Source organism: Triticum aestivum, chromosome 5B (assembly GCF_018294505.1).
Source record: "Triticum aestivum cultivar Chinese Spring chromosome 5B, IWGSC CS RefSeq v2.1, whole genome shotgun sequence".
Lineage (NCBI taxonomy): Eukaryota > Viridiplantae > Streptophyta > Magnoliopsida > Poales > Poaceae > Triticum > Triticum aestivum.
This window is the reverse complement of record NC_057807.1, coordinates 195337773-195352431: the sequence shown is the minus strand read 5'-3', so window position 1 is coordinate 195352431 and position 14659 is coordinate 195337773. Positions and strand designations below refer to the sequence as shown.

At 44.3% G+C, this 14659-nt stretch overlaps 1 long non-coding RNA gene across 1 annotated transcript; it reads right to left on the bottom strand.

Moving 5' to 3' along the window:
• Positions 1 to 518: 518 nt before the first annotated feature.
• On the bottom strand, positions 519 to 2734 carry LOC123115895 (uncharacterized). The gene is made up of 2 exons (XR_006456811.1): positions 1584 to 2734; positions 519 to 843 (listed from the first exon to the last, which is right to left on the bottom strand). It is a non-coding gene; the product is annotated as an uncharacterized lncRNA (long non-coding RNA).
• Positions 2735 to 14659: the final 11925 nt, after the last annotated feature.

The window sequence follows — 14659 nt, the reverse complement described above, 5'->3', positions numbered from 1 at the left end:
TTATATTAAAAAATGTACAACGGTCTAAATTTCGACTTCTTTTGTCTAGCGTTGCATTTAGTTCTTAAATGTTCGCGCGGCCAAAAATAACATTTACACTCATTAAATCGACTGACAAAGAACTGTTCCTTTTGATCGTCTAGTCTCGAGTTCGATTCCTCGATCCATCCTATTTTTTTGTGGAATTGTAGTACCGACTCTGTACGACGCAACGAGTGGGCTGACCCATTAAGAAAGTGCCCCGTGTGAAAGCTCATATGTTTAACGCCTAGCCAAGCCCAACTGCCGGCCAAACGTTTCTAACCTTTTAAAAGCGATATCGCCTGCATAGAGTCGCGGGGGTCGCCCTGGCGTCTTGGCTAGTGCGCGCAGTTGGAGAATCCCAAATCGCGGGTTCGAATCCTGCTGACGCTGATTTTTCGTTTATACTTTATTTGTTCAATTCACCGGGAACTTTCAAAATAGTCCGTGAAAAACTTGCGAACGAAAAAAACCCCCTCTCAGTAGCCTTTTTTTACCGCAAAATAATGGGCATTTATGTGATTATATATAAAGCTAGGGGGTTTTCTGCAAAAACCCTGCCACATAGGCACCCGACAGGCGGGTCCCGTCAGTTAGATACACTGTCAATAAATATTTATACGTGATTTAGACCTTTTTGTAACAGCTAGCCCCAAACTTGATACTGACATGTAAAAATTACGAAAAATGGTATCAATCTGCATGTAATGCCCCAATTGTGGTACTTCTGTGCAATTAACTCGAGCTTTTGCCAATTTTTGTCCTTAGCATCTTGAAGGGGTTCCATATCCTCTTGTCCTGCCACTCCAATGTTGAACTCATCTGAAATATACTAAATAGAAGGATTAGTTCAATAAGAAGCAACACCAGAAAGAAACAAACAACATGTTAAACACACGAGCATAAACATAGCATGATGCACAACCAAGTATGATGCATGTCCGGTTTAAATATGCATCGCATGGTAAAATGCACAAGCAACACTACAATTTAAGTGGAGCTCATTGTATATTGACGAAACACCACATTCACATATTTAGTTTGATCTCGTTTAAACTACCCAACAATAGTAAATGTTGTTAAACATGGCAAGAGGTGAAGCATAAGTAAACTAGCTATTTAGGCACTTTAAATGAGACCAGAAACAACAAATAACAATTCTCATAAATACCCACATGTCATTTAGCAATTTAATGCAAACAACAATTTTAAACATTTTAAATGTGGTTACCATGATGCGGATGACATATTCAAGTTTTATGCAATTTTAAGAAAATGTTGACATGAGCAAGATATGAAGCATTTGGTCGCCATGGCGATGATAACGGAAATGATGCCAAGCCATTGTTCCGATTCCGACTACTCATTGAGACGGCGATGCAAAAGAAACATAGGATATGCGGAATGTGCAAAGCAACGGGGAGTGATCCCAGATACCAAGTGTCCCACAACTGGTGACATGGCAAATGAGGAACGCGCAAGCGACAACTCGAACACAATGCAAACACGGGCATCTCATATAACACATGCATTCGTTCACGGGCATCATCTCATGGTTATACCTTTGAAGCGTGCGTTTTTAGGACGGAACGAGTTCGTTGAGGGAAGTAGTGGTACTCGCAGTCTTGTCAAATCCACAGCAATGGTAGTGGTACACCGTTTGAAGACGTACACATTCCGTAGATGAACTTGGCGTAACTGTGCGGTAGTCGAACTTGGCGTATTCAAAGGGGTACTCGGCGAATCCGCATAGTTGTACATATCCTTGTGCTGTAGTCGAACTTGGAGGAAAAACCCACGGCGATGGTAGACGTACACGTTTGGCTTGATGGAACTTGGCGAAATCATCGGAGACGGAGCTTGGCGATCCGGGTATGGGTCTTTCAGCTGCGGTCTTGGCATCACCAGAAAGCGTTGGCGCACGAAGGCCTCGTGAAGCAAGGCATCAGAGAGTTGGTCGAGCGGGCATGTGCTCGGGCAGAGGACCGAAGCAAGGGGTGGTCTAGCGGGACGTGGAGGTCACCGGGAACCAGAAGAGCAGTGCGCCAGCAAGATGCGCGTGGGGATGGCAATAATGACAGCGAGAGCGGCTAGAGGTCGTGGTGATCACGGGCGCGTGGAGATGGGGTCGGGGGTTCGGCGGCTTGAGCAGGGGAACTCCGGCGCAGAACGCAGCAAGGCAGGGGCGCGACGAGTACCTGCCGGATCCAGCGAGGAGTCGAGCGAGGAGGTCCGGGATGGGTCGAGGGAGGTCGTCATGGTGGAGCAACGACGACGAGCAGGCCGAGCGGCCGACGCCGCTGACGGGGTTGGACTGGCAGCGGAGGCCAGAGGAGGGCGCTGCTGGTTGCGAACGGCGGACTGGCTAGAGCAGTGATGGCGAGGAGCTTGGGGGCGCGGCGCGGCTGGAGGGTGCGGGCGCCATGGCGGGGAGGCGGCGCGGCTCCGGTGGTTGCCTCGCTCCGGATCGAGCAAGGGACTCGCTAGCGAGTCCTCGGATGCAGGGCGCTGGAGGAGGGGATCGAGCGTGGGAGTCTGGGCATGTGGCGGCGGGATCGGGAGAAACAGGAGGCGCTCGAGGGAGATAGGGATCGGACTCGCTGGTGGCTAGGGCTAGGAGGTGGCCGACGGGGCCTTGGGCCATGATGCAGATGGACCGGCCTGGCTGGGCTGCTGGTTGGAGGCCCAGCATGGCTGTAGGAAGGCTAGGGAGTTGGACCAGCCTGGAACTAAATTGGTCTTCCATTTATAAAAAAAACAGAACTTTGGAGAAAAGAAATAGAGAGTTAGAAAAAGAATTAGACGAACGGAGATATTTTCCCTGGACCAAGAAAATAGGGATAATTAGATTTATGCACCTAGTTGTGTCCCACTGAGCTGTTTACCCCTAATTCCCAAAAGTCATCATTTTTGTCCAAGTCACTTCGCTCCTCTTATGCTTTTGAACGGTATTCTGTCAATTTGAAAACTTCATAACTAATTCATAGTAAATTATAAAAAATACAAATAATATGCCAAAATGTTCAGAAAAACATCATCTATATGTCAGTGTCATTTGTATTCATGACAAAAGTGTTGGAAAGTGCTCATCTGAGTTTTAGCTCATATGGTACCGCCATGAATAGTAAAATCTAAAAAAATTCAAAAAAATTGGTAGCAAAGAATGACAAATGTTTGAAGTTCGTGCCAAGTTTCATCAGGTAATGACATTCATGAAAGTGCTCAGCCACTCCACCGTCATCAAAGCACAACTCCAGCTGGGAGGCTACATCTTGCCACCCCATCATTGTCCGTCGTGGCTGCCAGCCCACCGTCGATCATCAGGATCATCACCCGATCCGCCACCGCCGCCCGGAGGAGGGAGGCGGAGGTGGAGGCCTACACGTGCGACAGCGACCTTGCGCGCTACAATGAGTTCCTGCGGGGGAAGGATGATCGCCTCGTCGAGCACGCAAAGAGTCTTATTGCCGCCGTGGCCGCGGCACACGCCGACGCAGAGGCGAGGAATCAGGAGATCTACGAGCAGCCCGTCTGCTTCGAGAGGGGTCGCCTGGAGCTGCAGAGGGCGTTCGAGGTGAGCGTTGCTGAAGGTGCAGCAGCGGCAGACACCGTATTGCAGTTGTCCAGCTCATCGGTAGGCTCCTCCTCCTCTTCCTTTTACTGAGCGCCCTCGGTAAAGGAGAGGCAGCCGGAAGTAGTACAAAGCCCCTCCGTAGTAGTAGTAGTAGTAGTAGTAGTAGTAGTAGTAGTATTTAGGGGCTATTTTGTTCAGTTCATCTGACTATAGATGTGGTGAAACTATACAACGTACTTAAAATTAGCTAGTATATATAGTTCAACTAGCTATTTCAGTACATGGTTGGCAATAATTCAGGAAAAGTTTGGTCGGTTCAGCTGTAAAGTTGAACTGCTTATATACATTAAGCACGACTGCTTAATCTATGAATGAAATCTATGCTTAATTACTGAATTTTAGTTGCAAAAATTAGATAGTGCTAGTGACTTTTAGCTGTATATTTTGACAAATCGCAGTGTTAAAAGGATTGACAAATGGCAATGTTACTAGATCAACAAATGTCAATCTTTCTAGTTTGACAAATGGCAATATACCCAATATGACAGATGCAAATCTTACCAAATTGTCTATACGTGGTTGCACACGGGTCATCCGAAAAAACCGTTTGCTTGAAGGGAGGTAGAAATCCTGCATGCCACATTTTCTCTTGGCTTAGCGCCGAAGTCTCGCTTTGCATACCTTATTCAATCTGAACCGTTTGCGTTGAAGAGATGCACAAATCCTGCGCAGTGAATTTTCTTTTGGCTTATTGCGGAAGACCATAGCTCTCACTTTGCATACAGGTGTTCTATCTAAAACATTTGCGATGAAGAGCTGCACAAATCCTGCTCAGCACATTTTCCCTTGGCTTACTAGGGAAGCTGCCAGTGTACATACGAGTGTTCTATCTAAAATGTTTGCGATGTTAGAGTGGCAGCTAGTTGTTTCAAAATTCCTTTGTTGACTGTTATTCTAGTGCGCCTTCTCTCAAAATGGACACGAAAATTACCACAGCATGCCGGGTGCCATTCCATGATAGCATGCCAAGTTTCATGAATTTCAAACGAGTTTTGGATTTACAAGAATTTAAAAACAAAGTATCTCAACGTTTTGCCGGCAGTCAATAGTGCCCTGGTGTTTGAAATTCATTCCCATTTCTTGCATGGGACCTAAGCATGCACCCAAGAACAAATATTTGATTTTTCAACCAATTTATATGCACTGGAGCATGTGCATGTAGTTCAAATTTGAATTATGCACATAAAATGCCTAGACAACCCAGTTAATATATAAAAACGTCCAAACAAACCCCGAAAATTTCCAAAATTTAACACAACACTCCTGTTGTTCTATGTTGACACTAGAATTTTTTTTGAAAGCAATAATAGGCAACGGGTATCGTTTCGTCCCCAAAGGTGCCACGTTCCCTACCGAAACCATCAAGCTTGTTGTGAGAAGCTCTAGTTTGTGAGAAGCTTATACCCAAACCTGCCCCAAATGGGAAAAAAAATTATCACGGCATGTCGGGTGCCATTCCATGATAGCATGCCAGGTTTCATGAATTTTAGACGAGTTTTGGATTTACTAGAGTTTAAAAACTAGGTATCTCAATGTTTGCGGCCGAGTGACGTTGGCATAGTGTTTGACATTCATTCCCATTTCTTGCATGAGACCTAAGCATGCAACGAGGACACATATTTGAATTTTCAACTAATTTATATGCATTAGAGCATATGCATGTAGTTCAAATTTGAATTATGCACATAAATGCATTGAAAACTCAATTAATGCATAAGAAATGTGCTAACGAACGCCGAAAAATTCCAAAATTTAACACAACACTCACGTTGTTCTATGTTCACACTAGAGAAAAAATTGAAATTAAGAAGAGGCAACGGCTATCATTTCGTCCAGAAAGGTGAAACTTTAACCATCAGGTTGTGGCGAGAAGCTCTGGTTTGTGAGAACTTATACCCAAACCTGCCCCAAATGGGAGAAAAAATTTACCACGACATGTCGGGTGCCATTACATGATAGCATGCCAGGTTTCATGAATTTCAGACGAGATTTGGATTTACTAGAATTTAAAAACTAGGTATCTCAATGTTTGCGGCCGAGTGACGATGGCACGGTGTTTGACATTGATTCCTATTTCTTGCATCGGACATAAGCATGCAACCAAGGACATAGATTTGAATTTTCAACAAATTTATATGCATTGGAGCATGTGCATGTAGTTCAAATTTGAATTATGCACATAAATGCATTGAAAACTCAATTAATGCATAAGAATGTGCTAATGAACCCCGAAAAATTCCAAAATTTAACACAACACTCATGATGTTCTATGTTGACACTAGATAAAAAAATTGAAATCAAGAAGAGGCAACAGCTATCGTTTCGTCCAGAAAGGTGAAACGTTCCCTATCGAAACAATCAGGCTTGTTGTGAGAAGCTCTGGTTTGTGAGAAGCTTATATCCAAACCAGCCCCAAATGGGACAAAAAATTTACGACGGCATGTTGATGCCGCTCCATGATAGCATGCGATGTTTCATGAATTACAGACGAGTTTTGGATTTACTAGAATTTGAAAAGTAGGTATCTCAATGTTTGTGGGCGAGTGACGATGGCAGGGTGTTTGACATTCATTCTCATTTCTTGCATGGACCTAAGCATGCAACCAAGGAGACCGATTTGAATTTTCAACCAATTTATATGCATTAGAGCATGTGCATGTAGTTCAAATTTGTATTATGCACATAAATGCATTGAAAGGGCAATTCATGCATAAAAATGTCCAAATAAACCCCGATAAATTCCAAAATTTAACACAACACTCCTGTTGTTCTAAATTGACACTAGAACAAAAATTTAAATCAAGAAGAGGTAACGGATATTGTTTCGTCTAGAAAGGTGAAATTTTCCCTGCCGTAACCATGAGGCTTGTTGCGAGAAGTTCTGGTTTGTCAGAAGCTTATACCCAGACCTGCCCCAAATGGGACAATATTTGACCACTGCATGTTGCTGCCGTTCCATGATAGCATGTCAAGTTTCATGAATTCAGACGAGTTTTCGATTTACTATAATTTTAAAACCATGTATCTAAATGTTAGCGGCCGAGCGACGGTGGCAAAGGTGTTTAACATTCATTCCCATTTCTTGCATGGGACCTAAGGTTGCAACCAAGGACACACATTTGATTTTTCAACCCGTTTATATGCACTCGAGCATGTGCATGTAGTTCAAATTTGAATTATGCACATGAATGCATAGAAAACTCAGTTAATGTATAAAAATGTCCACACGAACCCCGAAAAATCCCAAGAAATTGCACAACACTCATGTTGTTCTATGTTGACACGAGAATATTTCAGAAAGTAAGAAGAGGCAACAGATATCGTTTCTTCCCCCAAGGTGGCACGTTCCCTACCAAAACCATCATGATTGTTGTGAGAGAAGCTCTGGTTTGCGAGAAGCTTATACCGTAACCTGGCCCAAATGGGACAATATTTTTTACCCCAGCATCTCGATGTCGTTCCATGATAGCATGCCAAGGTTCATGAATTTCCGACGAGTTTTTTATTTACTAGAATTACAAAAGCAAGCACCTCAATGTTTGCCGGAGAGCCACGGTGTCGTGGTGTTTGAAATTCATCCTCATTTCTTGAATCGGACGTAAGCATCAACCCATGGACACATATATCATTTTACAACCCATTTTGATGCACCGGAGCATGTGCATGTGGTTTAATTTTGAATTGTGCACCTGAAATGCCTAGAAAACCAACTTACTGTATAAAAATGTCCAAACGAACCCTGAATAATTCCAAATTTTTTGACGACACACCTATAGTTGCATGTTCACTACAGATAGAAGTTCTAGCAATTCAAACACCATCCTTTGCAGCTGTGACCCCATTATGTAATTCAAATCAAGATGAAAAATCAAGTAGATCCCACACAGTTTATTATCACCAACCGTGTAAGATGCAGTACAAAATATCCTGGAGCATCGTCAGTGTATAGTACGCCTATGGCTTACGCGAGAAGGTGCGTCAGCTATAGTCCATAGGCGGCGTGTCAAGCACACTAGCTCGTTCCCAAAATGTCATTTCACTGTTCAATCGTCGCTGGTGAAAGATGGGGACGTGGACCCGCGTCCCGACGTCAACTTCGACGGCCCACTCCAGCGAGAGCGCGGCCGCAGCCGCCAGTCGCGTGCTAACAAGCTTCGTGAGGGTGACCATAATCTGCGATAGGGTGGCCAAGGCAGCCCAAACGACCACTGTTGCTTCTCAGGCGGTGGCAGCAACATCTGCCTCGGGGATAGCAACTGACGAGAGTGGCACAACAGATGTCCGTTCCGCAACGGCGGCCTTAGCCCTGATGGAGGCTGCCCAGGACCATGTCGAGGCCGCCCATGCCTGGCTCGTGGCGGTCATCGTACAAATCGAAAGAAGCTACCCCAACAACGGTCGACAACACACAGTCGAAGAGTTGGCAATCACTGAGAGCACTCGAGCAGCCGTCCATTCCTGTGCAGCATACCTTTCCATGATGGAGCCCGCCAAAGCCCAGATGTGGCCGCCCATGCCCAGCTCATGGCGGCCTTTTCCAAACAGATGGCGGATGCGGATGGCGAGATGCTTGCCGAGTATGGTGTGATGGATGCCATGGAGCCCCTTCCCCAGTCGACCATTGGGCGCGAGCTAGACATGGAGGAGGCGGCGGAGATCGACGAGCACCAGTCGTAGTAGTACTCTTTGTTTTGTTTAATTAAGAGTGCCAATCTTTAGTTTGATAGAGTAATGTTTAGGCCAGCTAGCTCTGTTTAATTACTGAACTTGCTCGACTAAGAAGTGTGGGTGTGCATTAGTCTCCTTTGTGTACCCAAAGTATGCAATGACGTGGATGAGCACTGTAACCAGGGAAATTGGAACCAAAATTTTTGATGTTCAAACTCATCACACACGGGTTAAGCTATCTGAATCGTTTGTGATGTTCACATATCATACACAGTCCTGAATAAGGGACCGTGTCTGATGACACTTTGCGCGCCAGTTTTTCACTGAACTGATTCAAAATATTCAGCTTCCGTGGAAATATCTACCTCCCCGCCTCCTCCCCCTTACCAAAAGCCAAATTTCCCATGTTTTCGCCCTCCTTTCCAAGTTAAAACCTCCACTCCTTGCTTGCAGCGCCGCCTCCTCACCAGCGACCCTCCTTCACGTTGCTCGGCCTCGCCTATCCAGGCAGGTAATCCACACCTGACCCCCATCCTGCTCCTCCTTCCACATCCCACATGCCCCGGCCACCGGCGCGAGCGCGACACTTTCCACCCAAATCACCGACCCCTCCATCAAATAAGCGTCGCCCTAAGCCATGGTGCACGCAGTATAGCTAGGATCTCAAGGAGCATTTGACAGCGGAGAAGCAAATCGCGTCCGCACGCGTGGATGAGGTCGCGATGGCTGCCATTCGTGCCGACCCCCAGATCTTGGAGGAGCACCTCGCCGTCGAGGCTCCCGTCGACGCCTCGTGCACCGATGTTGCGAAGCGGTTGGCTGCTTTAAACGACAGTTCATGGCGTTTTCTCGAGGCCACCATCGGTGCCTTCGACGAAGACTACGAGGTGTTTTCTCAGCGTGCACGTGCTTACCTCATCTCGAGAGCCAGCCGGTTCATGCCCGGAGCAGCTCAGGAAACTCACCACTAAGACGAGGTCACCCACGATGCGGAGGCCTCACCCTCTTCCATGTCCAAGGAGCCAATCGTCATTGATATCTCCGACAATGACTAGCTTGTCTTATTAGCTGACTATAAGGACCCATGTTCAGTTTGCTAGCTATTACCTTTCCTTAAAAATTCTAGTGAATTGTGCTATCTACTTTTACCAGGTAATCTCTTGCTCTAGTGTATATGTTCTATATGTCATGCAATGTGGTGCTCACTTATTAACTGTTTGGCTAATTATTTGCCGTGTTCAGTTAACTGGTTGGTTCAATTCTGCAAATGTGATGTTCAATTCTTCAGGGTGCAATTTTGTATTGTCTTCTATGTGAGAAATATATCGAATTTTTCTTTACAAAATACATGAGAAACAAATCCAATTGCTATATTTCCAAGTCGTCAAGCATGCTTGGTTTGGTTAACTGTTTGATCTTCTAGTATGTTATACATTGTGCAATGTGGTGCTCAGTTAACGCTTGGTTCATTTGTTGTGGTGTTTAGTTGACTGATTGGTTCCATTCTGCAATGCGATGTTCAATTGTTGTGGGTGCATTCTGTTATTATATACCATGTGAGAAATAAATCGAATTTCGTTGTACTAAATACATGAGAAAAAATAGAATTGCTATATTTCCAAGTTGTTAAGCATGCTTGGTTTGGTTAACTATCTGATCTTCTATTAGGAGTATGTTATATTGTGCAATGTGGTGCTCAGTTAATGTTTGGTTCATTTGTTGTGGTGTTTATTTAACTGCTTGGTTCAATTCTGCAATGCAATGTCCAATTGTCGTGGGAAGAATTTTGTATTGTTGTGCATGTGAGGAATAATCGAATTTGGCTGCACATAATACATGGGTAACATATACAATTGCTATATTTCCTAGTTCTTAATGATGCTTGGTTTGGATAAATGGATTTTCCATGTGGCTTGAATTAATTTGATGAATTTGCAATGTGCTTATTTTTATCAAAATATTTTACTAATAGCATGCGAACCCTCACTTAACCTGATCACTAACTACCTTATATGTGTTGTAGGAAAGCAATGGGAAGCACCAAGGTTTGCAATCAAGGTTTGCACATGCACGGTCCTTTGTCTAATAGCACATTATTGTGCACTTGTAGGAACCATTCTAATACTTAGATTTTAAACAATTTGGTCTTGCACATGTAGGTCCTGCTGTCAGAGGTTTTGACCCACTGTTCGACCCTTTTTGCATATGGGGAAATGAGTTGTCCATGAATATCAGTCAAGTCAAGAAACCTAGAAAGATTGTTAGGATAAAGAAATTAGCGACAAAAAATAACAAGATCTTTGTCTGCACAATGAAGAAGACATCAGTTCACTACAGGCTCGTACTAACTATTATACCTTGTCTTTTTATTCCTTTGCCTCATTTCCAATATAGAGAAGATATTTATGCACATCCTTGTTTTTAGGCCTTTCCAAAATAGTTCACTGATGATTACCTCTCAAACCACCTGTATGGTTAGGAGGCGACGAAGGTATTCATACAACACCCACGGTTCAATATTGAAGTGTTCCTCAAGAGGACGAAGGATGGACAGTCAATCATCCACAGGTACTGGCCTAAAGTTGCAAAGAACTTCATCATCAATGAAGGCTCAATATTCGCCTTTCGCTTTAGCAGTTTTTCCGATGAGATGCATCTGTCTATGTATTGTCTATGATGCTAATTTCGAAAGATTCTAGATGTTGCATGTGAAACTTGGTGCTGGTGCAGTTGTGTAATGGGGTAGCTGAATGCTGAAGCTATATCATGTTGTACTCTAATGTATTTTAATTATGAAATTCTGCTTCCTTAATATGGGAATTAAATATATTATGTGTTTAATATGAATGTCAATTAGATTAATAAATGAATTATTAATAATAGGGCAATTAGCCTGCTAATGGCGAATTAGCCTGCTAATTGGTTTTTGCTATTGCAAATGGTTATTGAGAAAATATCGTGGGTGAGGACCTAAGGCAACGCACACAATTTTCTAGGAATAAACTGTGTTGGATCGATGAACAATCACACATGACATTCTCTTCCAAACTATTTGCATTAGGCCACCTTCCGCAAACATTACCGCATAAAAACTGTGTGTGATGGACAACCTTTGCCACACAGTTTCTTTTATGCACCATGTGTGATGCATTCAATAACGCCAACGATAAAATTGTTAACATTGTGTGCGATGTCAACGCTATCACAAAGATTTAACGGGGAAAATTGTGTGATGTACGTGCAAACGGAAACGTTTTCCTTGGAGCGACTATATGGGATGTATATACGAATGGAAATGTTTAGCGGGGACTGGCTGTGTGGGATGTACTTACGACCGAAAACGATTTCGCCTGTAAAATTGTATTTTTAGCACTATTGTACGTATAACCGTATTTGCTCGCTCGCCGGTTGCACACGACCTCATTTTGCCAAGCGTGTGTGCCAGGAGGGCATATCCCCGACGGTTTTTGGGTCATGTGGGAAGGACCCCCCTATCACCCACACTCACTTGGCGATGGTTCCATATGCCGTCGCGAAAAGGGGTTAAAAACCGTTTGTATAGCACCGACGCGTACCAGTGCAACAATAGTAAAAAATTTTAAACATGGCAAGAGGTGAAGCATAAGTAAACTAGCTATTTAGGCAATTTAAATGAGCCCGGAAAAAACAAACAACAAACAACCATTCTGATAAATCCCCACATGTCACTTAGCAATTTAATGCAAACAACAATTTTACACATTTTAAATGTGGTTATCATGATGCGGATGACATATTCAAGTTTCATGCAATTTTAAGAAAATGTTGACATGAGCAAGATATGAAGCATTTGGTCGGCATGACTGAATGAAAGGGGTGCCATGGCGTACATAATACAAATGATGCCAAGGCATTGTTCCAACTCTGACAACTCATTGAGACGACGACGCAAAAGAAACATAGGATGTGCGGAATCTACAAAGCAATGGGGGGTGATCCCGGATACCGGGTATCCCACGAATCGGGGACATGGCAAACAAGGACGCGCAAGCTACAACTCGGACACGGTGCAAACACGGGCATCTCATACAACACATGGATTCGTTCACGGGCATTGTCTCGGGGTTATACCTTCAAAGCATGCGCTTTTGGGGCGGAACAAGTTCGTTGAGGGAAGTAGTGGTACTCGCGGTCTTTTCAGATCAACGGCGATGGTAGTGGTACACCGTTTGGAGAAGTACATGTTCCATAGATGAACTTGGCGTAACCGTGTGGTAGTCGAACTTGGCGTATTCGAAGGGGTACTCGGTGGATCCACGTAGTTGTACATATCCTTGTGTTGTAGTCGAACTTGACGATGGTAGACATACACGTTCGGCTTGATGGAACTTGGCGAAATCATCGGAGACGTAGCTGTTGGGGAACGTAGTAATTTCAAAAAATTCCTACGCGCACACAAGATCATGGTGATGCATAGCAACAAGAGGGGAGAGTGTTGTCCACGTACCCTCGTAGACCGAAAGCGGAAGCGTTAGAACAACGCAGTTGATGTAGTCATACGTCTTCACGGCCCGACCGATCAAGCACCGAAACTATGTCACCTCCGAGTTCTAGCACACGTTCAGCTCAATGATGTCCCTCGTACTCCGATCCAGACGAGTGTCGAGGGAGAGTTGCGTCAGCACGACGGCGTGGTGGCGATCTTGATGTTCTACCGTTGCAGGGCTTCGCCTAAGCACCGCTACAATATTATCGAGGAGGACTATGGTGGAGGGGGGCACCGCACACTGCTAAGATATCAAGAGATCAATTATTGTGTCTATGGGGTTCCCCCTGCCCTCATATATAAAGGAGCAAGGGGAGGAGGCGGCCAGCCAGGGAGAGGCGCGCCAAGGGGGGAGTCCTACTCCCACCGGGAGTAGGACTCCTCCTTTCCTAGTAGGAGTAGGAGAGAAGGAAGGGGAAGGGAGAAGGGAAGGAAGGAGGGGGCGCAGCCCCTCCCCCTAGTCCAATTCGGACTAGGCCTTGGGGGGGGGGGGCGCGGCCTGCCCTAGGCGGCCCCTCTCTCTTTCCCGTATGGCCCAATAAGGCCCATATACTCCCCGGCGAATTCCCGTAACTCTCCGGTACTCCAAAAAATACCCGAATCACTCGGAACCTTTCCAAAGTCCGAATATAGTCGTCCAATATATCGATCTTTACGTCTCAACCATTTCGAGACTCCTCGTCATGTCCCTGATCTCATCCGGGACTCCGAACTCCTTCGGTATATCAAAACTCATAAACTGATAATATAACTGTCATCAAAACCTTAAGCGTGCGGACCCTACAGGTTCGAGAACAATGTAGACATGATCGAGACATGTTTCCGGTCAATAACCAATAGCGGAACCTGGAGGTTCATATTGGCTCCTACATATTCTACGAAGATCTTTATCGGTCAAAGCGCAGAACAACATACATTGTTCCCTTTGTCATCGGTATGTTACTTGCTCGGGATTCGATCGTCGGTATCCCAATACCTAGTTCAATCTCGTTACCGGCAAGTCTCTTTACTCGTTATGTAATGCATAATTCTGTAACTAACTCATTAGCTACATTGCTTGCAAGGCTTATAGTGATGTGCATTACCGAGAGGGCCCAGAGATACCTCTCCGACAATCGAAGTGACAAAACCTAATCTCGAAATACGCCAACTCAACATGTACCTTTGGAGACACATGTAGAGCTCCTTTATAATCACCCAGTTATGTTGTGACATTTGGTAGTACACAAAGTGTTCCTCTGGTAAACGGGAGTTGCATAATCTCGTAGTTGTAGGAACATGTATAAGTCATGAAAAAAGCAGTAGCAACATATTAAATGATCAATTGCTAAGCTAACGGAATGGGTCAAGTCAATCACATCATTCTCCTAATGATGTGATCCCGTTAATCAAATGACAACTCATGTCTATGGTTAGGAAACACAACCATTTTTTATCAACAAGCTAGTCAAGTAGAGGCATACTAGTGACACTATGTTTGTCTATGTATTCACACATGTATTATGTTTCTGGTTAATACAATTCTAGCATGAATAATAAATATTTATCATGAAATAAGGAAATAAATAATAACTTTATTATTGCCTCTAGGGCATATTTCCTTCAGTCTCCCACTTGCACTAAAGTCAATAATCTAGTTCACATCGCCATGTGATTTAACACCAATATTCATATCTGTATATGATTAACACACATAGTTCACATCGTCATGTGACCAACACACAAAGGGTTTACTAGAGTCAATAATCTAGTACACATCGCTATGTTATTAACACCCAAAGAATACTAAGGTGTGATCATGTTTTGCTTGT